General features: G+C 42.4%; 5 non-coding genes across 5 annotated transcripts; 4 read left to right on the forward strand and 1 right to left on the reverse strand.

Annotated features, from left to right (window-relative positions):
* Positions 1 to 3,760: 3,760 nt before the first annotated feature.
* On the reverse strand, positions 3,761 to 3,835 carry Trnal-caa. The gene has a single exon. It is a non-coding gene; the product is annotated as a tRNA-Leu (tRNA).
* Positions 3,836 to 4,253: 418 nt separating this feature from the next.
* On the forward strand, positions 4,254 to 4,328 carry Trnal-caa. Its single transcript has one exon. It is a non-coding gene; the product is annotated as a tRNA-Leu (tRNA).
* Positions 4,329 to 4,554: 226 nt separating this feature from the next.
* Positions 4,555 to 4,629, forward strand: Trnas-cga. Its single transcript has one exon. It is a non-coding gene; the product is annotated as a tRNA-Ser (tRNA).
* A 226-nt stretch (positions 4,630 to 4,855) lies between these two features.
* On the forward strand, positions 4,856 to 4,930 carry Trnas-cga. Its single transcript has one exon. It is a non-coding gene; the product is annotated as a tRNA-Ser (tRNA).
* Positions 4,931 to 5,612: 682 nt separating this feature from the next.
* Trnas-cga lies at positions 5,613 to 5,687 on the forward strand. The gene has a single exon. It is a non-coding gene; the product is annotated as a tRNA-Ser (tRNA).
* Positions 5,688 to 24,293: the final 18,606 nt, after the last annotated feature.

Raw genomic sequence — 24,293 nt, forward strand, 5'->3', positions numbered from 1 at the left:
CCGGAGATCTTAATAGGGGAACATTTTACCTCCGGAATATTTTACCCAAAAGGACGACATCATCATTTAAACTCACAGTAAAGCTGGATGCCCTCGTTAAAAAGTACGGCTGTTGTTTCCCCTTACTTTCAGCGTTTCGTAGTACCAGCACATAAACGCCATTTCGGTTAATGCTACGAGGCCAGATCAGTCAATCATCCAGACTGTTGACCCTGCAACTACTGAAAGCGCTACTGCCGTCCTCCAGGAACCACACGTTTGTCTGGGCTTGTACAGATACCTTCCGTTGTGGTTGCACCTACGGTACGGCTATCTGTGTAGCCGACGCACGGAAGACTCTCCACCAACGGCAAGGTCCATGGTTCACGGGGAGCACACCAAGTTTATACACAAATATTTGAATAGGCAAAGGCACTACCTCAAAATTTAATTACAGCATCGCGCACGTTCAGGCCTTTAGGCAGAATATTTAGAAGTTAAAGCAAGTGCATCAGAGCCTCAAGAAGGTAAACGCGAAACTTAAAGATGGCAAGCTGTCAAGGTGAACAGTTCCACTATAGCAACAGCGGACACGCCTCAGACACAGCCGGAAGGCACGTGCAGGGCCGCAACAGCAACAGGCCCTCGAGGCCGGCAGCCGCAGGAACGTCGGGATCGCGTATCACAAGACAAAGTGGTGCTGCTAACGAACACCACGTAGGTGAGATACAAGCTACAGAAATACAATTTACGTCAACAACAATGGCCACCTTCTTAAGAGTTCAAGCCGAAGCCATCATAAAATAAGATAGCAAACATTATTCCAAAAAATTGCCAAAAGAAATAAATCTTAAATTACCGGTAAGAGAGGACAAAAATATAATAATTAACACCACCCCAAACAATTTAGGTAAACATTACAGTGAGACTGCAGGGGTAGTTGCCTCTTTGAATCAGAGGGACAAATAAATGGCTAAGCTCACCCCTTCAAGGGCCAAGATTAATGACAATAAATTAAAATGTTCCAGTGATCCATACGGCATCAACACCAGTGGCACATATATCAGACCGCGAGAAACAAGTCGATGTCGGCACCAACAGAACTAAAAACCAAAGGAACCGTTTCGCGGGAAAACCCACCCGTGATACCCTACGCCAGTGGTTCTCAAACTTTTTGAGCTTCGGGTGCATTTAAAGGTCTGCAAATAATTGTGGGCGCTCTATATACACATTTCTGAGGAATATTTTACAACAATCAATACAGGAAATAAATACTGTGATAAAATAACAAGTAATTTTGTTTTGAATTTCGCGCCCAGACTACAGAAAATATGTCTTACATTAATAAAAAACACACATTATCGTAATATGAGCCAATAATTTTTGTATAAAAAATGTGAGACATTCATAAAGCACAACTGACAAACGCAACGGCCGAGCGTTCTGTTCCCTCCTACACTGCCAAGACGAAAGGTAAGAGAAACTATGAAGTGAAACGTATTAAAATGGAATAATGCAATAAAACTAAGGATTAATTCAAATTATAGAGAAAAGTAATAATTCAATACAAATGAAACGTACCTTACGACTACTTTTCTGTTGCTTAAGAGAAACATGAGCCTGATGTTTCCTCGCGATTTCTTCAATGTTTAGAGATATATTTAAAAGGCAAACTCCCATTTCCTAGTCAATACATTGAAAGAGTTCCTCTCTTCTTATATTTAATTATGGTGAGGGCCGAAAATCCTAATTCACATAAATATGACGTCGAAAATTGAAGTAAAATGTCTAAAGCCTTTTTAGATCTCGACACATATTCTTCTTTTATAGAAATCCAAAAGGCTTCAAGAAACAATCCCTCATGCTTAATCATCAGTCCACGATCAGTAGATATAGCTGCCAGTTCTGAAGTTTCCATGAATGGGTTTCGAATCCAATCGTACTGTTCAGTGTTGAGGGATGAACTTAGTGTCTCTTCTAAACTTATTAAATGATGTACTATTATTGGAAGTATTTCATTTATGCACGTGCTCCTTACCAATGGAAACATTTCCAAGTTACCTTGAATAGCTTTTCTTTCCCATGTTTCTAGTTTTCTGTGAAACGCTTTAATATTGTCGTTGGATGTGAGGATATCGTTAATAATATTGAACTGCTGAAATATGCCGGCCAGATACTGCAGTCTGGCAATCAAAAATTCGCTCCGAAGGAGGTTGCAAAAATTTAAATGTTTCACTTCATTGAAAAACACGAGGAGTCCTTGCCGTAGCTCATGCACACGGGTAAGTACTTTCCCCCTCGACAACCACATGACTTCTGTGTGCAAAAGCAACTGTCTGTGTTCTGATTCCATATCGATAAAAAAAATTCGAATAAATGGGTTTTGACACATCTTGTTTTAATAAAATTTACCATCTGAACAACTTTGCTTTAAGACTTGTCTCAATTTTTCTCCTAATGTTATTGCTGTTAGGACCCCCTATGAAGAAAGTAGTGAGTTACTATAATATCTTCACTTTGTTTTTTTACAAATGAAATAAGGTCTTTAACACAGCCTACCTTTGAGGGGGAGCCATCTGTACAAATACCTACACACGACTTCCACTTTGACTGCCACTTATTAAGATAATCATTTAAAATGTTGAAAACGTCCTCACCTTTAATAGACACACTTATTTCTTTGCAATAAGGAAACTGATTTACTGGTTGATCTTGATTAATGAAATGGACAAATGCTAAGAGTTGCTATTGGTTGGTAATGTCTGTTGATTCATCGACTTGCAATGCAAGGTTTGAGTGTTTGAGTTTATTACTATACACATTTTTCTCAATATCAGTAGACATTTCTATAATACGTCTGTTACCTGTATAATTCAACAAAGGATTCTTGCTTATTTTCATAGCTGCTTCATTTCCCATCATCGTCATGCCCATTTTTTTGCAAGCAGGGAAAATAAGCGACTCACTTATAGTATGAGCTTTCATTCACTTTGCTATTAGTTCAGACACTTGGTGGGAAGCGATCAGAGTTTATCAGAAACAGACATTACACTTTTAAAAGAATTTGCTGCCCTTGTTAGCTGTTCAGTCTCTTGAAATAGCTTACATGTTTATCTTGCAAATATGAAGGCATTGTTTTAAAATGTTTGCTCAATTTACTAGGAAGCAGAGATTCATTTGCCATTTTATACTCACATACTAAGCATAGTGGGAAAGGATAATCTTCACTCCCAGTCCAAGTGAAACCATAGCTGATGTAGCTTTCATTGTACTTACGAGCAGGCCACTGTTTTGCTTTTTTACTTGCGCTTAGCGGTTGTTCATTTCCAGAATATGATTCTTCAACGGCATGCTTCTTTTTCAGAAATCTGTTCATTTTATTCGATTGTATTTTGCTTGTAAGTTTCGCTTCTAGCGCTTTGAAACTAAGCAGTACTCTGTACACAAAACACGAGCCCCACGTACACTGACAACAGCTCACTGCCATATCACCTGACAGCTCAGCGATAATGTCAAGCGCACAACAATGGAAACGCGGTTTTCCTTCTGGGCCTGGATTCTTGTGCCTCCATGGTTTAACAGTGCTGCCAACGATAATTTTCAAATTCAGTTAACCTTGCTGAATACTTCCGTCATGAATCCGTTGGATCACTACAGTGCAGTGGAAATGGTGTTCAGAAGTAGCTAGACTTTATGAACAATGACGATCATTTCCAGAATGAGATTTTCACTCTGCAGCGGAGTGTGCGCTGATATGAAACTTCCTGGCAGATTAAAACTGTGCGCCCGACCGAGACTCGAACTCGGGACCTTTGCCTTTTGCGGGCAAGTGCTCTACCAACTGAGCTACCGAAGCACGACTCACGCCCGGTACCCACAGCTCCACTTCTGCCAGTATTTCGTCTCCTACCTTCCAAACTTTACAGAAGTTCTCCTGCGAACCTTTCAGAACTAGCACTCCTGAAAGAAAGGATATAGCGGAGACATGGCTTAGCCACAGCCTGGGCGATGTTTCCAGAATGAGATTTTCACTCTGCAGCAGAGTGTGCGCTGATATGAAACTTCCTGGCAGATTAAAACTGTGCGCCCGACCGAGACTCGAACTCGGGACCTTTGCCTTTCGCGGGCAAGTGCTTTACCAACTGAGCTACCGAAGCACGACTCACGCCCGGTACCCACAGCTCCACTTCTGCCAGTATCTCGTCTCCTACCTTCCAAACCTTACAGAAGTTCTCCTGGCAGAAGTGGAGCTGTGGGTACCGGGCGTGAGTCGTGCTTCGGTAGCTCAGTTGGTAGAGCACTTGCCCGCAAAAGGCAAAGGTCCCGAGTTCGAGTCTCGGTCGGGCGCACAGTTTTAATCTGCCAGGAAGTTCCATATCAGCGCACACTCCGCTGCAGAGTGAAAATCTCATTCTGGAAACATCGCCCAGGCTGTGGCTAAGCCATGTCTCCGCTATATCCTTTCTTTCAGGAGTGCTAGTTCTGCAAGGTTCACAGGAGAACTTCTGTAAAGTTTGGAAGGTAGGAGACGAGATACTGGCAGAAGTGGAGCTGTGGGTACCGGGCGTGAGTCGTGCTTCGGTAGCTCAGTTGGTAGAGCACTTGCCCGCGAAAGGCAAAGGTCCCGAGTTCGAGTCTCGGTCGGGCGCACAGCTTTAATCTGCCAGGAAGTTTCATATCAGCGCACACTCCGCTGCAGAGTGAAAATCTCATTCTGGAAACATCGCCCAGGCTGTGGCTAAGCCATGTCTCCGCTATATCCTTTCTTTCAGGAGTGCTAGTTCTGCAAGGTTCGCAGGAGAACTTCTGTAAAGTTTGGAAGGTAGGAGACGAGATACTGGCAGAAGTGGAGCTGTGGGTACCGGGCGTGAGTCGTGCTTCGGTAGCTCAGTTGGTAGAGCACTTGCCCGCGAAAGGCAAAGGTCCCGAGTTCGAGTCTCGGTCGGGCGCACAGCTTTAATCTGCCAGGAAGTTTCATATCAGCGCACACTCCGCTGCAGAGTGAAAATCTCATTCTGGAAACATCGCCCAGGCTGTGGCTAAGCCATGTCTCCGCTATATCCTTTCTTTCAGGAGTGCTAGTTCTGCAAGGTTCGCAGGAGAACTTCTGTAAAGTTTGGAAGGTAGGAGACGAGATACTGGCAGAAGTGGAGCTGTGGGTACCGGCGTGAGTCGTGCTTCGGTAGCTCGTGTGCTCTCTGTAATAAAAAAACTGAGTCAAGGATTCAACGATCAACTTTAACGGATGTCTTGTGACGTCCGCCCAGACCACACGCAACGAACTATATCGAACAAAATGAAAAAAAAAAAAAAAAAAAAAAAAAAAAAAAAAAAAAAAAAAAAAAAGTTGGTAGAACACTTGCCCGCGAAAGGCAAAGGTCCCGAGTTCGAGTCTCGGTCGGGCGCACAGTTTTAATCTGCCAGGAAGTTTCATATCAGCACACACTCCGCTGCAGAGTGAAAATCTCATTCTGGAAACATCGCCCAGGCTGTGGCTAAGCCATGTCTCCGCTATATCATTTCTTTCAGGAGTGCTAGTTCTGCAAGGTTTGCAGGAGAACTTCTGTAAAATTTGAAAGGTAGGAGACGAGATACTGGCAGAAGTGGAGCTGTGGGTACCGGGCGTGAGTCGTGCTTCGGTAGCTCAGTTGGTAGAGCACTTGCCCGCGAAAGGCAAAGGTCCCGAGTTCGAGTCTCGGTCGGGCGCACAGTTTTAATCTGCCAGGAAGTTTCAATGACGATCATGTTCACATGTGCTACCCATCTGTAGCAAAGAACATGAAATAATTTTTTTTAGTCACGAACAGCTCGAGGTCAAACTGTAACCAGCTCTCATAGATAATTTCGTCTCCCAGTTTCAATAATATTTTATTGACAACAAACAAATAAAATATTATTAAAAAGTGACTGGTTGTGGATGTTATTTAAAATTTTTGATACACTGTCGAGGTACATAAATAGGTCATAATGGCTAATAGTAATAATATGCAATGCACTTCCTATGTGTTGTTGCAGCGCCACTTGGAGTTAGGTGGAATAAGTTCGCAATCATGGGGAACGATACGAAACCTTCTGAATTCTGTGGACAAGTTGTGATCACATGCATAACGCACAATGCTCAATTTCAGCATGGCTACCATAATAAAAGAAAAATGTCCGCAGGCAAATTAACTGCGAAACAAAAGCACGACACGATCAGATAATATCCCCAAGAGTTTTCCTCGGAAATATCCGTCAGTCGTTAAATATTTTTTCAACGTTTTCTCCTGATCCTGAACGTTTGGATCTGGCCAGAGATCCATTAACGCTAGACAAGACTGTAGATTAACTCAAAGTTTATTTAAAAATTGTAAGATTGACACAAACGTCGTACCGTTTGGTTACGTAAAGTAGGCACGGAACGCGGCGTGCGAAAATAATTTACGCAGTGCTTCAGGGCGAAGGGTGGTGACAGGGGGGGATGGTTAGGAAAATTTCACGACCAGCGCTAGTCATCCACGGATGACTGGGCGCCTGGTACCAACCAGCGACTAAGATAGTTATATTTTCCAGACAGAACTGAAAAGGGTTCACTTGAAGCGCATTATATCCATCAAAAATTGTGAATTTAAGGTAAGGCTGTTGTAATGCAATTCCAGTGCAAGGAGTTGAAGAAAATGGAATTTGAGGCATCTATTAAGTACGAATGACCATGAAGCATTATGTTGTAAGAAACGTGCAGGTCATGGTTGCAGTCTTGGACTATAAGTTTTTTAATACATATCAAATAATACATATCAAATAAGTTACGGTGTCGGCCACATCAAACTTTACTATGGATAAAGCGCTACATTCGTTATTAAATGAATTAACCACTCCCACCAATGCATGTTGTTATCATTGTAGCAACGTGACAATTATGTGACCATTCTGTTTCTCCAGACCGCAGCATTCTGCCATCCGAACAATTATTTTTCTCGCCTCGCTATGAATTTCACTTTCGCTAGAATTCCTTACATTTCTCGATGTTGTAAGGGATGACCTCGACGGTCTAGAAATGGCATTATCATCACTCATTATTTTGAAATACCTTTGCCAAGTTCCCAAACAGCCGCTACTGTTAGATAGCTAAGAGTAGCAGCAACTGAAGAGAGAAGACAGTCGGCATGAAACGTTCCGAATACTGACGACACTACAAGGAGAATAAGCCATCTTATTTCCTTAACCAAACAAGGACTCGTTCCTTATAATACCTGTCGTGAAATGGATAAAATTGAGTAGCTACATGTTATTTTATATTTTGCCATACGTTTTCCTAAAATATTACAGAGTGCACCCGTAAATGTTCTATGGCGCACCAGTGCGCCCTGGCGCACGCTTTGTGAACCACTGCCCTACGCTGTGCCCCTCCTGCCCGTTCTCACAACCCACTGTCGGCCTGTGTCAAACTCTCTGAGCCAGTGATCATCTATGAAAACTGCAAGTTAAATTCGCCCCGCCTATCGGAAGGCACGTGAAAGAAAGCACCGGGAATACAGAGAGAAAACAAACTGACGAGGACGGCGGTTCAAGTCCCATTCCGCCCATTCTCATACACGTTTCTTGTTGCATCAATAGAGTCTTAAAACAGTTGCTTGAGTAGTAACTTTGAAAAAGATTTCGTCCCCCATCCTTCCGTAACCTAAGTCTTTTACGACCTCGGAAGACCTACTCATCTCGAGTAAGTTTAAGCTGGCAATCAAGGTTAATATACCCATCCGATGGAAAATTCATCTTTAACAGCGTCTCAGCCTCCATTCAGTGAGGAACTATGATAAGTCACAGGATTTAACACAGGTTAATTGCACAATCTGGTCGTCATTCTACAACACCGTCTGTCCTTTCCTTGCTGGCCATACGCAGGTAATAAATATTTCTTCTTTCCCCAGTGTTCGAGCCACCTTCGTTAAGGCCAAGTTCTACTACACTTCCGTTTGTACGCGAACATCTAATCTATAAAGTAAAAATGTCTTGCTCTCTTCAAACGATAGTTGGAAATGCGTTTAATGTAGTCAGTTCCTCGACTGCAAATAACAGTGAAAAAATTCTTATACAATCCCAGCCATTCACTTCCTAGGAAAACAGATGGCATTTTCCCGTGAATATTCGGGAATACGATGGGAGAAGGTAGGTTCGTTATATCTGTATGCATAATGCCATTGGTATATGTACCAGCTGGCGGAACTGCATTTCTGGCCGAAATTTTTATCACTAGAACCTTTAATGTAATTTATTTTGACACATTTTCTGACTTTTATATACAGTATTGATTCAAATGGCTCTGAGCACTATGGGACTCAACATCTTTGGTCATCAGTCCCCTAGAACTTGGAACTACTTAAACCTAACTAACATAAGGACATCACATACATCCATGCCAGAGGCAGGATTCGAACCTGCGACCGTAGCAACTGCGCGGTTCCGGACTGAAGCGCCTAGAACCGCTTGGCCACTCCGGCCGGCTATACAGTATTATTGCCTAATCATATGAACTAAGTAGTCAGAAGTATATGGAACCTGTTGCGAGCCATACTATGATTAATTTAAACTCCTTAGATCGAACCATGTGCCCTGAAGTCGAAACGTCACACGGTTGCAGAGAATGGAAGTGCGAATTGAGAATAATAACAACTCAACCCAAACCTTCTTCTTGATGGAAAATATCCTTCGCAAAATGCTGTTTCCTCTAAACATTTGATAAATGGTTAAGCTTGGCCTCAAAGGCTACAGGCACAGTATAATGGATGTGGTTGATGCTTCCACCCTCATCGCATTCTATTAGGCCTACTTTCGTAAAAAGCAACTGCAAGAACTAAAAGGTATTCATCCCTTCCTATACTGCAAAGCTGAGCTAAACTAGCTGTGCATTTTTTACGTTGTCTGCAAAAGTATGACATTTTGACACAAAGCATTCTAAATTTTTAGAATTTCAAAAGAAACATTTGACAGTGTTTTATGCGCCAGATTGGAACATGAAGGAGCCAAAATGAGCAACGGAATTTCGCTTATTGAAGTGCTAACGGTGACGCTGGACAGAGTACATAATCAAAATTTCTTGGCATAAGCTAAATGAAACAGACACTAGTTCCCTTTATCTATTCCAGTACGTAAACGAGTTCCATTCTGAATACAATAAACAAGAAAACTAAAAGTTCCAGTAAGACGAGGTAATTATTGCTTCAGAATCATCACTGAATCCTAAACTCTTTTCGGTGTGAAACGCAGAACTTGCACTTTCACGTGCTTAGAACCAACTGTTGAGTGTCAATAAGCTCACCAGTCATGGGCGCATAGACGTGTAAATACATATGCTATTGAAAACATGTTGCTTAGGTACGTTCCAAGATGTGGTCACATGGCCCTGAATTCTACTGAAGAGTAAACTGAACCGTGTAATAAAGTACAAAGAAAGTCTGTGTAAAACAGTAAAATTACTTCCGCAAAATGAAGAACAAACCACCTTCAGTAACGCAAATCACGATTGTATTTCAATGCACGATGCATTTCAACCCCTGGGCGCTCATCTCCAGGTACTCTGAAAGTCTACACAATTTTTTAAATTAGGTTAATGGCGATTCAGTTGGTATTAAAATGGAATTGCGGAAATACTCAGCGTTATTCCTACGTCTAAGGCTTCTTCACGTACGCTGAACGGCCAGAAAATTATGACCACCGACCTACTATAGATGTAAACCCGACCAAGCGATAGCAGCTTTTCCTGGTAACGAAAGACTGCTAGCCAGACACACGCACGCTCATGCTGTCCGTGTACAGAATGGAGAAGGCGCACGATCTCTCTGAGTTTGACCGAGGGCAGATTATGAAGGCCCAGAGGCTCGGCAGGAACGTTACGGAAACTGCACAACTTGTCGGGTGTTCGAGGAATGCTGAAGTGGGCGTCTTCAACGTATAGCGAGACCAAGGTGAAACCACGTCCAGGCGTCCAGACGTCGGCCACGCCTCACAGTCGGACGTCGTAGCCTGGGCAGACTGATAAAAGAGGACAGGCGGCGAACTGTGACGGAACTAACATCAGGCTTTAATGCTCCTGGGCAGAGTTCAAGTGCAGCTGAACACACAGTAAACCGAACACTCCTAACGATAGGCTTCTGCAGCCCATCCAAGTGCTAATGTTAACAACATGACATAGGCAACTACGACTGAAATGGGTACGTGATCATCACCACTGGACGTCGGCGCAGTGTCAGAGTGTTGCATGGGCTGATGAATCCTGATACCTTCTTCATCATGCTGATGGGAGGGCGTGAATCCGTCGTCTTCAATGGGAACAGCTTCTTGACATCTGTACAGCAGGTCAGAGGCAAGTTGGAGGCAACTCCAATATGCTCCGTCCACAGTTCGTGGTCTAGTGGCTAGCGCTGCTGCATCTGGATCACAGGATCCCGGTTTCCATTCCCGGTCGGGTTGGGGATTTTTTTTTCCGCTCGGGGACTGGGTGTTTGTTGTATCCTCATCATTTCATCATCATTCATGAAAGTGCCCCCCCCCCCCCCCCCCCCATGAACCATGGACCTTGCCGTTGGTGGGGAGGCTTGCGTGCCTCAGCGATACAGATAGCCGTACCGTAGGTGCAACCTCAACGGAGGGATATCTGCTGAGAGGCCAGACAAACGTGTGGTTCCTGAAGAGGGGCAGCAGCCTTTTCAGTAGTTGCAAGGGCAACAGTCTGGATGATTGACTGATCTGGCCTTGTAACAATAACCAAAACGGCCTTGCTGTGCTGGTACTGCGAACGGCTGAAAGCAAGGGGAAACTACAGCCGTAATTTTTCCCGAGGGCATGCAGCTTTACTGTATGATTAAATGATGATGGCGCCCTCTTGGGTAAAATATTCCGGAGGTAAAATAGTCCTCCATTCGGATCTCCGGGCGGGGACTACTCAAGAGGATGTCGTTATCAGGAGAAAGAAAACTGGCGTTCTACGGATCGGAGCGTGGAATGTCAGATCCCTTAATCGGGCAGGTAGGTTAGAAAATTTAAAAAGGGAAATGGATAGGTTTAAGTTAGATATAGTGGGAGTTACTGAAGTTCGGTGGCAGGAGGAACAAGACTTCTGGTCAGGTGATTACAGGGTAATAAACACAAAATCAAATAGGGGTAATGCAGGAGTAGGTTTAATAATGAATAGGAAAAAAGGAATGCGGGTAAGCTACTACAAACAGCATAGTGAACGCATTATTGTGGCCAAGATAGATACGAAGCCCACACCTACTACAGTAGTACAACTTTATATGCCAACTAGCTCTGCAGATGACAAACAAATTGAAGAAATGTATGATGAAATAAAAGAAATTATTCAGATTGTGAAGGGAGACGAAAATTTAATAGTCATGGATGACTGGAATTCGAGTGTAGGAAAAGGGAGAGAAGGAAACATAGTAGGTGAATATGGATTGGGGCTAAGAAATGAAAGAGGAAGCCGCCTGGTAGAATTTTGCACAGAGCACAACATAATCATAACTAACACTTGGTTTAAGAATCATGAAAGAAGGTTGTATACATGGAAGAACCCTGGAGATACTAAAAGGTATCAGATAGATTATATAATGGTAAGACAGAGATTTAGGAACCAGGTTTTAAATTGTAAGACATTTCCAGGGGCAGATGTGGACTCTGACCACAGTCTATTGGTTATGACCTGTAGATTAAAACTGAAGAAACTGCAAAAAGGTGGGAATTTAAGGAGATGGGACCTGGATAAACTGAAAGAACCAGAGGTTGTACAGAGTTTCAGGGAGAGCATAAGGGAACAATTGACAGGAATGGGGGAAAGAAATACAGTAGAAGAATAATGGGTAGCTTTGAGGGACGAAGTAGCGAAGGCAGCAGAGGATCAAGTAGGTAAAAAGACGAGGGCTAGTAGAAATCCTTGGGTAACAGAAGAAATATTGAATTTAATTTATGAAAGGAGAAAATATAAAAATGCAGTAAATGAAGCAGGCAAAAAGGAATACAAACGTCTCAAAAATGAGATCGACAGGAAGTGCAAAATGGCTAAGCAGGGATGGCTAGAGGACAAATGTAAGGATGTAGAGGCCTATCTCACTAGGGGTAAAATAGATACTGCCTACAGGAAAATTAAAGAGACCTTTGGAGATAAGAGAACGACTTGTATGAATATGAAGAGCTCAGATGGAAACCCAGTTCTAAGCAAAGAAGGGAAAGCAGAAAGGTGGATGGAGTATATAGAGGGTCTATACAAGGGCGATGTACTTGAGGACAATATTATGGAAATGGAAGAGGATGTAGATGAAGATGAAATGGGAGATATGATGCTGCGTGAAGAGTTTGACAGAGCACTGAAAGACCTGAGTCGAAACAAGGCCCCCGGAGTAGACAACATTCCATTGGAACTACTGACGGCCTTGGGAGAGCCAGTCCTGACAAAACTCTACCATCTGGTGAGCAAGATGTATGAAACAGGCGAAATACCCTCAGACTTCAAGAAGAATATAATAATTCCAATCCCAAAGAAAGCAGGTGTTGACAGATGTGAAAATTACCGAACTATCAGTTTAATAAGTCACAGCTGCAAAATACTAACACGAATTCTTTTCAGACGAATGGAAAAACTAGTAGAAGCCAACCTCGGGGAAGATCAGTTTGGATTCCGTAGAAACACTGGAACACATGAGGCAATACTGACCTTACGACTTATCTTAGAAGAAAGATTAAGGAAAGGCAAACCTACGTTTCTAGCATTTGTAGACTTAGAGAAAGCTTTTGACAATGTTGACTGGAATACTCTCTTTCAAATTCTAAAGGTGGCAGGGATAAAATACAGGGAGCGAAAGGCTATTTACAATTTGTACAGAAACCAGATGGCAGTTATAAGAGTCGAGGGACATGAAAGGGAAGCAGTGGTTGGGAAGGGAGTAAGACAGGGTTGTAGCCTCTCCCCGATGTTGTTCAATCTGTATATTGAGCAAGCAGTAAAGGAAACAAAAGAAAAATTCGGAGTAGGTATTAAAATTCATGGAGAAGAAATAAAAACTTTGAGGTTCGCCGATGACATTGTAATTCTGTCAGAGACAGCAAAGGACTTTGAAGAGCAGTTGAATGGAATGGACAGTGTCTTGAAAGGAGGATATAAGATGAACATCAACAAAAGCAAAACAAGGATAAATGAATGTAGTCTAATTAAGTCGGGTGATGCTGAGGGAATTAGATTAGGAAATGAGGCACTAAAGTAGTAAAGGAGTTTTGCTATTTCGGGAGCAAAATAACTGATGATGGTCGAAGTAGAGAGGATATAAAATGTAGGCTGGCAATGGCAAGGAAAGCGTTTCTGAAGAAGAGAAATTTGTTAACATCCAGTATTGATTTGAGTGTCAGGAAGTCATTTCTGAAAGTATTCGTATGGAGTGTAGCCATGTATGGAAGTGAAACATGGACGATAAATAGTTTGGACAAGAAGAGAATAGAAGCTTTCGAATTGTGGTGCTACAGAAGAATGCTGAAGATTAGATGGGTAGATCACATAACTAATGAGGAAGTATTGAATAGGATTGGGGAGAAGAGAAGTTTGTGGCACAACTTGACCTGAAGAAGGGATCGGTTGGTAGGACATGTTCTGAGGCATCAAGGGATCACCAATTTAGTATTGGAGGGCAGCGTGGAGGGTAAAAATCGTAGAGGGAGACCAGGAGATGAATACACTAAGCAGATTCAGAAGGATGTAGGTTGCAGTAGGTACTGGGAGATGAAAAAGCTTGCACAGGATTGAGTAGCATGGAGAGCTGCATTAAACCAGTCTGAGGACTGAAGACCACAACAACAACAACAACATGAAAGTGGCGAGATTCGACTGAGTAAAGATTGGGAATTTGTGTAGGCGCTGATAACTGCAAAGTTGAGCGCGCCACTAACCAGACATGATCATCATCACCCATTATGCTCTGAGGAACATTCACGCAGGCGTCCATGGTTCCAGTGGAGCTCGTGCAAGGCACCATGACGGCCTAGGAGTATCGTACACTGGTTGCAGGCCACGTACACCCCTTCGAGACGATCATGTTTCCAGAAGGCAGTGGCATTTTTCAACCAGATAATGCGCTATGTCGCAAGGCCAGGTATGTGATGGAGTGGCTCGAGGAACACAATGGCGAGCTGCAATTAACGTGCAGGCCCCCCAACTCGCCAGATATGAACCCAGTCGAACATCTGGGATGCGACTGAACATGGTGTCAGTGCTCATCGCACTCCTCCCCGGAATTTAAGGCAATCAGATGACTTGTGTGTACAGATGTGGTGCCAGCTCCCTCCAGCGACCTGCGAGGACTCGTTGCTTCGATTCCACGACGCGTCGCCGCTGTTATCCGTGCCAAAGGTGGAAATACCGGCTATTAGGTAAGTGGTCATAATGTTCTGGGTGGTCACTGTATTTAATCAATGTTGGAGAAATAAGATGATACCAAATAATGCCTGAGAGCCAATGTAACATTTTTCTTTAAAAGGGGCGATAAAAATAAATTTAGTAACGATCGAGGAACAAGCCTCCTTGATTCAGCCCATAAATTATGTGCTAAAATTCTGTAATTATCATGGAAAAGTTAATACCCGAAAAACAATCAGATTTTAGGAAAGGACGTTCAACTATTCACAATGTTTTTACAATACTACAAGCTATAGAAAAGAGACGACAATTCAGCAGGGAAAACCATCTTGCTCTTCCGGATTTTGAGAAATAATTTTAAATGTGAATAGAAAAATGCGATGGAATATCATGGCTGAACAAGGTTATCCATCTCACGACATAAATGCTATTAAGAATCCACAGACAAGCACCGAAATTGTTATAGATATTGGAAATATAACAACAAAGCTAGTGAAAAAAAACCAGAGGGATGCGACAAGGATGCTATGTTACTCCAATACTCTTCAGTGTATATTATGTAGATGATGTTATCAGCAAATGAAAATGTTGAACATAAATGGGGGTCTTTTAGATCATGACAGTCGGTTACATGTAATTTTAAGTGCAAATGCCCTAACTCCGAGTACGGAGAATAAAGTTGATCTTCAGATGGAAATCTATAAGTTGCAGCAGATAGCCTCTGATTGCAATCTAACATTAGATGAAACGAAACTGATGGCGTTTCAAGGAAGACTACCAGTAACGTCTAAGATAATCTTGAATAATAAAATCTTGGAGCAAATAAAACATTTTATGTATCTAGGACGCGACATCACTTACGAATATAACCATGGCGTGGACAAAATATTAAATAAATATACTTTTATACGTGGAACTATCGTAAAAAATTTTCAGAATAAAGCCAGGAAAGAAACTCAGCAGAAATTTTATGAAACAGCCTTACTTTTGGAGTCAGGCAACAACAAGACATAAAGACAGTAGAATACAGGCTCAAGACATGCGATTTCTAAGAAGAGTAGAACGACGTACAAGGAAAGATAGAAAAAGAAATGAAGATATAAGGAATGATTTAGGAATATATAACCTACATGAAAAAAATAAAGCAAATAGGAGAAGATGGAAGGATCGTTTAGACCATATGCATGGAGAAAGACTCCCGGTAAAAGCTCTCAGTTATAATTGCACTGGAAGATCAAATATAGGAAGACCATACAAGAGATGGAGAACCGTAACAGACAATTTGCCTAATACGTGAAGTGAAGAAGAAGAAGATTATTACTGGTCCTGTTAAGATAACATTGACATATGACAAAGTGGCACATTGTGAATATAAGTTTTACAAGATTAAGACAAATCGAAAAATCGCTTAAAGTTTCTAGTAGTGGATACATAAAGTCCATTATGAACAGACATGTTTATGTACATACACTAATGGAAAAAAATCACAACAGCAAGAAGGAGCTGTGCGACGTAAACGAAAGTTGGTAGGTGCGTTTCTATACGTGAAAGATGTTGTCTACTCAAATTTTGGTCCAGCCGCTTACGAGTGGCACTAGTAGCGTTGTAAAAATACACGCTGTAATGGTCGTGAGCGTTAGTTACCTTTCAGACTGGAGATGATGAGTTGATATTAGTTGCCTTTAAGGCGACAAGAACACCATTATAAACACCTAACTGAGTCTTAGTGGGTCGTCTAATAGGGCTTCAAGAACCTGGGTGTTCCTTCTGCGATACTGCAGAAAGACTTGGCAGGAATTTAGCCATTGTAAATTACTGCTGGCAGCGGAGGTCAAGAGAACCTGATGTTAAAGAAGACCGGTCTCTGGACGGCCACGTGGCCCTACCGATAGGGAAGACCATCGTGTTTGGCGTACGGCTCTGGTGCATCATACTGCATCCGCAGCAGCAATTTGAGAAGCAGTTGGCGCCACAGTGACACAAAGAACTGTTACACACTGGTTATTTCAAGGACAACTCCGAGCCAGACGCCCTGTAGCGAGCATTCCGCTGACTCCCAAACCAACGCCATTTGCGACTTCAGCGATGTCACGTGAGAGCTCACTGGAGGGCACGGTAGAGATCTGTTGTATTTACTGACGAATTTTGTTTCTGCCTCAAAGTAATGTCTGTTGGTTGGTTAGTTGTTGGGAGGGGACCAAACAGCGAGGTCGTCGGTCCCATCGGATTACAGAAGGACGGGTAGGAAGTCGGCCGCGCCCTTTTAAGGGATTTAGGGAAATCCCGGAAAACCCAAATCAGGATGGCCGAATGCGGGATTGAACCGTCGTCCTCCCGAATGCGAGTCCAGCGTGTTAACCATGCGCCTCCTCACTCGTTAGTAATGTCCGCGTGTTTTTGAGAAGGAGGCAAGTTGAGGGCCTGCAGCCAACCAGTCTGCGTGTTGAACCACTGGACCTACACCTGGAATTATGGTCTGAGATGCGATTTTGTATGACAGCAGGAGCAGTCTCGCGGTTATCCCACGCACCCTAACTGCAAATATGAACGTCAGAATGTTGATTCGACCTATTGTGCTGCCACTAACAGCATCCCAGAGATTGTTTTCCAAGAAATTAACGCTCGCCCACATACCTCTGTTACAACGCAACATGCTCTACAGAGTGTCGTTATGTTGTTTTGGCCTGTTCGATCATCAGATCTGTCTCCAATTGAGTACGTATGGGACATCAGCGGACGACAACTCAAGTGTCATCCACAACCAGATCAACCGTCTCTGTATTGGCCGACCAGGTGCAAAAGGCAAGGAATTCCATCCCACAAACTGACATCCGGCACCAGTACGACACAATGCGTTCGTGTTTGCATACTTGCATTCAACATCCTGGTGGTTACAGAGTTATTGCTGTAGCAGCAGTTCACATTTGCCATGGCTTTATTCGCGCTTACATTAACCTGTGATCTTGCAGTGTTAATCACTTAAGTGTGTTACCTAGGCAAATGTATTCCAAAAATTTCATTACTGTACAGTAATAATTTTTTACTGTTGCAGTTTGTTTCGTCAATGTGTGTTTATTCTGCATTTCTACTTATGCACAGGTGTTATTATTTCAAAGAAGTTATAAACCGGTATATAATGTTACGCAGATGTCATTTATGAAACTAATATTTGTGAATATGTCATATGTGGCTATATTTTGTCAAATAATTGCACTATTGTTTCCTTAGGAAAAAATATACTCTTAAAACGGCGGAAATAATTGCAGCTACTAAGCTCCGTTTGTTCATTCAAGATATTCTCAGAAAATTTTTCTTTCCATAATATTATTTTTAGTTGTTCTAGTAGATCAAGTTGTTTTACCATTATTTTCTCAGCGAAGAATAGTTAGGCTATTGTGGATTTCACCTTTCTATCTCTATTATGGTAAACGGAGACTACTGCAGATTTGTTTTGGCCATATAAAATGCAGTCTAACTGACACACCGTAACTTACATACTCCACTGTGTTCTTTTGTTGGGATGTTTGTTTGCCATGTTAGATCCACAAATTTCACCGGTTCAAATGTGCTCTGTGTCCATCGAGCTCGTCGTCGTCCCAGTGATAAACATCAATCTTCCTTCCTTCTTGTTCTGTCCTTCAAGTAACTGGGTAGTCGTTTAGGGGACTGATAATCTAGCGACATCATTTCACTATACATATCCAGTGAGCTTTGTTACTGCAAGCTATTTGAACAGCTACCTCAGATCGATCAGTTTATCCTTTAATGTGGAATCGAGACTTCATATAAAAATTCAAAGAGACGGTCAAATGTTTTACGAAATGGTTTGTCTAAAGGTAAGAAATAAAGTAGAGAAACATTTGACATGACTTAGAATGATGCTTGAAATCATGTACATCATCTGAGATGTTGATAAGTTAATGACGTAAGGTGACCAGGCTTTGAAATCCCACCAGTCAAATAAAATTGTAAGATTTTAAGTTAGAAATAATCTTTAAATTCTCATTCGGCACCTCATTTCCAGTGCATGATTTATAACATCTTTCAAAGGCGTTTCAAATGTTGCTGCAATCTGTTTTGCTCCTTATTTTTAAGCAAACCATTTTCTAGAACGTTTGACCGCTTAAAAAAAAGATTTAATCGGAAAGCATGAAATATAACAACCCTAAATATCGATCAATGTTCTATTATTATTAAGCGTATATAGATCAAGGAAGAGCAGAGAAGTTCCAATTTGTATGATTTGCTTTTTTGACACTAAACGACTGGCAGTCGCTTCAAAACTAGACCTCACGCTGATCAGTTTTATACCGCATCTGTCCATTTCCCAGTCTTAGTTTGGCTATGAAAATCCAAACAAGAATTTTCCTCCAAATCACTAATTAAGTTTTTGTTCTACTTCTACATCTATATTCTGCAAATCACTTTGAAGTACATGGCAGACTGCCAGTTATTAGCCAGTTACCAGCGTTTTCCCTGTTCAATTCACGTATGAAGCGCAGAAGGAAGGATTGTTTAAATGCCTCCGTACGTGCTGTAATTGATCTAATCATGTCTCAAGATTCCCACGGGAGTGATACGTAGGAGGTTGTAGTACACTGTTAGAGTCATCATTTAAAGCTGGATTTCGAACTTTGTGAGTAGGCTTTTTCGAGATAGTTTACGTCTGTCTTCAAGAGTTTGTCTTACTGTTTCTTCAGCATCTCTGTGTTACTGTCTCACGAATCAAACAAACCTATGACCATTCGTGCTGCCCTTCTCTGTATACGTTCAGTATCCCCTGTTAATCACGTTTTGTACTGGTCCCGCACGCTTGAGCAATATTCTAGGATGTGTCATATGAGTGATTTGCAAACACTCTCCTTCGTAGACTAAATGCATGTCACCAGTATTACTACCAATAAACTGAAGTCTATCACCTGCTGTGCTCACAGCATTGTCAAGTAATTACATCTTCCTTTACAAAATCAGACCTTCCGCTGCTCAATTTTATGCCCCGTCTGTCCATTTCCCACTCTTAGTTTGGCTATGAAAATTCGTAAAAAATACCATTGCATGATTTCTATGGAGTCTTGTTTTCGATTCGATCAGACATCTGACTAAAATGTACACGTGGTGTCTAGTCAATCAGTCCAAACCCAGTGAGTTTCCTATCAAGCCACCTACGGCCCACATGTCCATCTGTTTTCCATGTGGATGCAATGAGCTTAGGACTGTGTCGTGAAAAGCAACAGGCGAGATCAGCGAGCAGTTTTAAGAAAAATATTGTACATCTTCGTCTTTAAGGAGATAGCAGAAAGAAAGGCAAAGCATGGATGAACATCGCAATAACTATAACTAACTTAAAACACCAATTCAACTACGAAGCGATCTAACAAACGCAGACTATCCACTGGTGACAATCGCCGAGTCGGATGCAGCCTGTAGGTCAGGTGCAGCCAGTCGCAGGCGGAAGGAGGCCGCGACGACTTGCCTTAGAACCGGTTTAGGTGCCACTTCTTCCGACCCCCTGTCTCGGGACATTCTGGGAACCTTACGCAACAGCCGACCAAAGCACGTGATTTCACTTTCCAACTGCTCTCCACTCCTTTCACTCCCTGTGCCTAGCAGTTGCCGGTCCGTAATTGACTGAGCACGCTGGCAGCGACGTTCTTGGAATGTTACTTACCGTCGACGTCTGTATGCTTGTGAACGGTTACAAATGTTTATGGACCTCGATCAACGACGTATTTTTTTTAGTTGTAGTGAACAGCTGGTTTGACACAGTAGCTTCGATCCGGTGAAACTGAAACCCGCGTATTCAGGGAAAAGTGATCAATGAATCAAACACGAAAGTACTATACAGCTGGACAATTAAATAAGAGAGATGTATTGTGCTGAGAACTGAGCACTCCTGATGCAACGACAAACATTCATCCAATATTTTGTTGATTATTCCAATGTACTATCATATTCAAAAATATCCGAACATTCTGATATATGTCCCGCCCAATCTGCATGCAGTCCACATAACGTAGGTGTCCTGCAGTTTTAGCCGGCCGTGGTGGCCGAGCTGTTCTGGGCGCTGCAGTCCGGACCCGCGCGACTGCTACGGTCGCAGTTTCGAATCCTGCCTCGGGCATGGATGTGTGTGATGTCCTTCGGTTAGTTAGGTTTAAGTAGTTCTAAGTTCTAGGGGACTGACGACCTCAGATGTTAAGTCCCATAGTGCTCAGAGCCATTTGAACCATTTTTTTGAACCTGCAGTTTTTCTGATCCCTTTTCAGTACCGTCGTTTGTCTATGCCAAATGGATTCCATGAGAGACCACTAGAGAACACTGTTCTTTGTGGCACTCAATCCTGATGTAGACTAACACCACGATATTGCAAATGCTAGAAAACATGGTATTAGAGATGACATGTTCCTTAACGCTTGTAAACTCAACTTTATTACAACATGTGACATTTGAAAACCATTACCACACTCATTATTATCTGAGAAAACTAACTCTGTCACATAGATCATTCAGTAATCCTTAGGCAAAATTAAACATTTTTATAAGGAAGAGATTTTGAGACTATATCTGGACTCCTAAAAACCTATGACATTTGAAAGTATTTTTGCTTTCTAAAGTGTTTTCCCTCACCTGATAAATGTCGTTTCTGTGGCGACTGGTTTTGTGTGAACTGGTAGTTGAAGCAATCAGTTAAAGAACACGATTAACACTGGCAGGCATTCTGTGGTAACTTCAACACTAACCGAGTATCACCAGTAATTTCACTGTACCCGTGATTCACCAACTAATATTTGTGCACCTTTAAATGTCACGAAGAACATTTAGGCTCTGGAACTGGACTGAAACCCAGCAACTACAACCATCATGAACTAATGAAAGCTCTCGTGCCTGACTGAGACTTGATAATGGCAACGCTTGTTTTGCTGACTATACATAAAGAGACGCGAAATATCGATGTTTTCACAAGTATCAATTACCATATCTGAACTTGAAAATAGATGACAAAAATTTTTGTACTGAACTGGGAATCGTATCAAGACCCTCATCTCTTCACTAACCAGCAAAGAAAGACTTCTAACGTACTTTTGTTCACAAGTAAGAAAATGTCATGTCGCAAAGTGCAGGGCTGTTCAAAAAGAAGAAACACATTTGAAACATATATTGCTTCCAGACTACAAAATGTAGAAACACAAATACAACGTTCATGGAAAGAGATATGTTAAAATTTTTATTCATTCCATGTGAGCACCATGTAACACGACATAGACCAAAATTCTCTAAGCACATCAGACGTTACCTGATTGACACCGTTCCAGAACATTGGATTAGAAGAGGAGGACCAGAAGATGAACTTCGAGGTCTCCAGACTTCATATCTTGAGACTTTTATCTGTCCGGTTTCGTAAAAGACAATCTTGGAAGTCTGCGACATCGCAGTGTTGAAACTTTAATTTCGATAAGGGTTGCTTCGTATGTGGCAGGAAATGATCCCTAGTTGATGCCTGTAGTTTTTTTTTGTTGTAGTTTATTGTAGCTTAGAAACAATAAACGTTTTAAATCTGGTACTTGTTTTTGAAAAGCCCTGTATTGTGGCAGGGACTCGTATCCAGCACCTAACCGGAATATTAGGTAAGTAAAATCAAATGTTATACACCGAAGAGCCAAAGAAACTGGTACACCTGCATAACATCGTGTAGCGCCCCGGCGAGTACGCAGAAGTGCCGCAACACGACGTTGCATGGACTCCACTAAAGTTTGAAGTATTGCTGGAGGGAACTGACACCAAGAAACCTGCGGGGCTGCACATAAATCCGTAGGAGTACGAGCGCGTGGAAGTCTCTTCTGAACAGCATGTTGCAAGGCATCCCAGATACGCTCAATAATATTTATATCAGGGGAGTCTGGTGGCCAGCGAAAGTGTTTAAGCTCAGAAGAGTGTTCCTGGAGCCACTCTGTAGAAATTCTGGACGTGTGGTGTGTTGCATTGTCCTGCTGGAATTGGCCAAGTCCGTCGGAATGCACAATGGACATGAATGGACTCAGGTGATCAGACAGGATAGTTTCTTACGTGTCACCTGTCAGAGTCGTATCTACACATTTCAGGGGTCCCATATCACTTCAACACATGTCATGCAGGCTCCATGGATTCATGAGGTTGTCTCCATACTCTTGCATGTCCATCTGCTAGATACAATTTGAAACGAGACTAGTCCGACCAAGCAACATGTTTCCAGTCATCAACAGACCGATGTCAGTGTTGACAGGACCAGGGGAGTCGTAAAGCTTTGTGTCGTGCAGTCATCAAGGGTACACGGGTGGGCCTTCGGCTACGAAAGCCCATATCGATAATGTTTCGTTGCATGGTTCACATGCTGACATTTGTTGATGGCCCAGCATTGAAATCTGCAGCAATTTGCGGAAAGGTTGCACTTTTGTCACGTTGAACGATTCTCTTCTGTCGTCGTCAGTCCCGTCCTTGCAGGATCTTTTTCCAGCCGCAGAGATGTCGGAGATTTGATGTTTCACTGGATTCCTGATATTCACGGTACAGTCGTGAAATGGTCGTACGGGAAAATCCCACTTCATCGCTGCCTCGGGAATGCTGAGTCCCAACGCTTGAGCGCTGACTATAACACCTCGTTCAAACTCACTTAAATCTTGATAACCTGCCATTGTAGCAGCAGTAAGCAATCTAACAACTACGCCAGACGTCTTATCTAGGCGTTACCGACCGCAGTGCCGTATTCTGTTTGGTTACGTATCTACATCTACATCTTCATCTACATGATTACTCTGCAATTCACATTCAAGTGCTTGGCAGAGGGTTCATCGAACCACAGTCATACTATCTCCCCTTCCGAACAGCGCGCGGGAAAAACGAACACCAAAACCTTTCTATTCGATCTCTGATTTCCCTTATTTTATTTTAATAATCATTCCTACCTATGTAGGTTGGGCTCAACAAAATATTTTCGCATTCGAAAGAGAAAGTTGATGACTGAAATTTCGTAAATAGATCTCGCCGCGACGAAAAACGTCTTTGCTTTAATAACTTCCATCCCAACTCGCGTATCATATCTGCCACGCTCTCTCCTCTTTTACGTGATAATACAAAACCAGTTGCCCTTTCTTGCACCCTTTCGATGTCCTCCGTCAATCCCACCTGGTAAGGATCCCACACCGCGCAGCAATATTCTAACAGAGGACGAACAAGTGTAGTGTAAGTTGTCTCTTTAGTGGACTTATTGCATCTTCTAAGTGTCCTGCCAATGAAACGCAACCTTTGGCTCGCCTTCCCCACAATATTATCTATGTGGTCTTTCCAACTGAAGTTGTTCGTAATTTTTACACCCAGGTACTTAGTTGAATTGACAGCCTTGACAATTGTACTATTTATCGAGTAATCGAATTCCAACGGATTTGTTTTGTAACTCATGTGGATCACCTCACACTTTTCGTTATTTAGCGTCAACTGCCACTTGCCACACCATACAGCAATCTTTTCTAAATTGCTTTGCAACTGATACTGGTCTTCGGATGACCTTACTAGTCGATAAATTACAGCATGATCTGCGAACAACCTAAGAGAACTATTCAGATTGTCACCCAGGTCATTTATATAGATCAGGAACAGCAGAGGTCCCAGGACGCTTCCCTGGGGAACATCTAACATCACTTCAGTTTTACTCGATGATTTGCTGTCTATTACTACGAACTGCGACCTTCCTGACAGGAAATCACGAATCCAGTCGCACAACTGAGACGATACCCCATAGGTCGCAGTTTGATTAGAAGTCGCTTGTGAAGAACGGTGTCAAAAGCTTTCCGGAAATCTAGAAATACGGAATGAACTTGAGATCCCCTGTCGATAGCGGCCATTACTTCGTGCGAATAAAGAGCTAGCTGCGTTGCACAAGAACGATGTTTTCTGAAACCATGCTGAT

The sequence above is a fragment of the Schistocerca piceifrons genome, chromosome 3 (assembly GCF_021461385.2).
Source record: "Schistocerca piceifrons isolate TAMUIC-IGC-003096 chromosome 3, iqSchPice1.1, whole genome shotgun sequence".
Taxonomy (NCBI): domain Eukaryota; kingdom Metazoa; phylum Arthropoda; class Insecta; order Orthoptera; family Acrididae; genus Schistocerca; species Schistocerca piceifrons.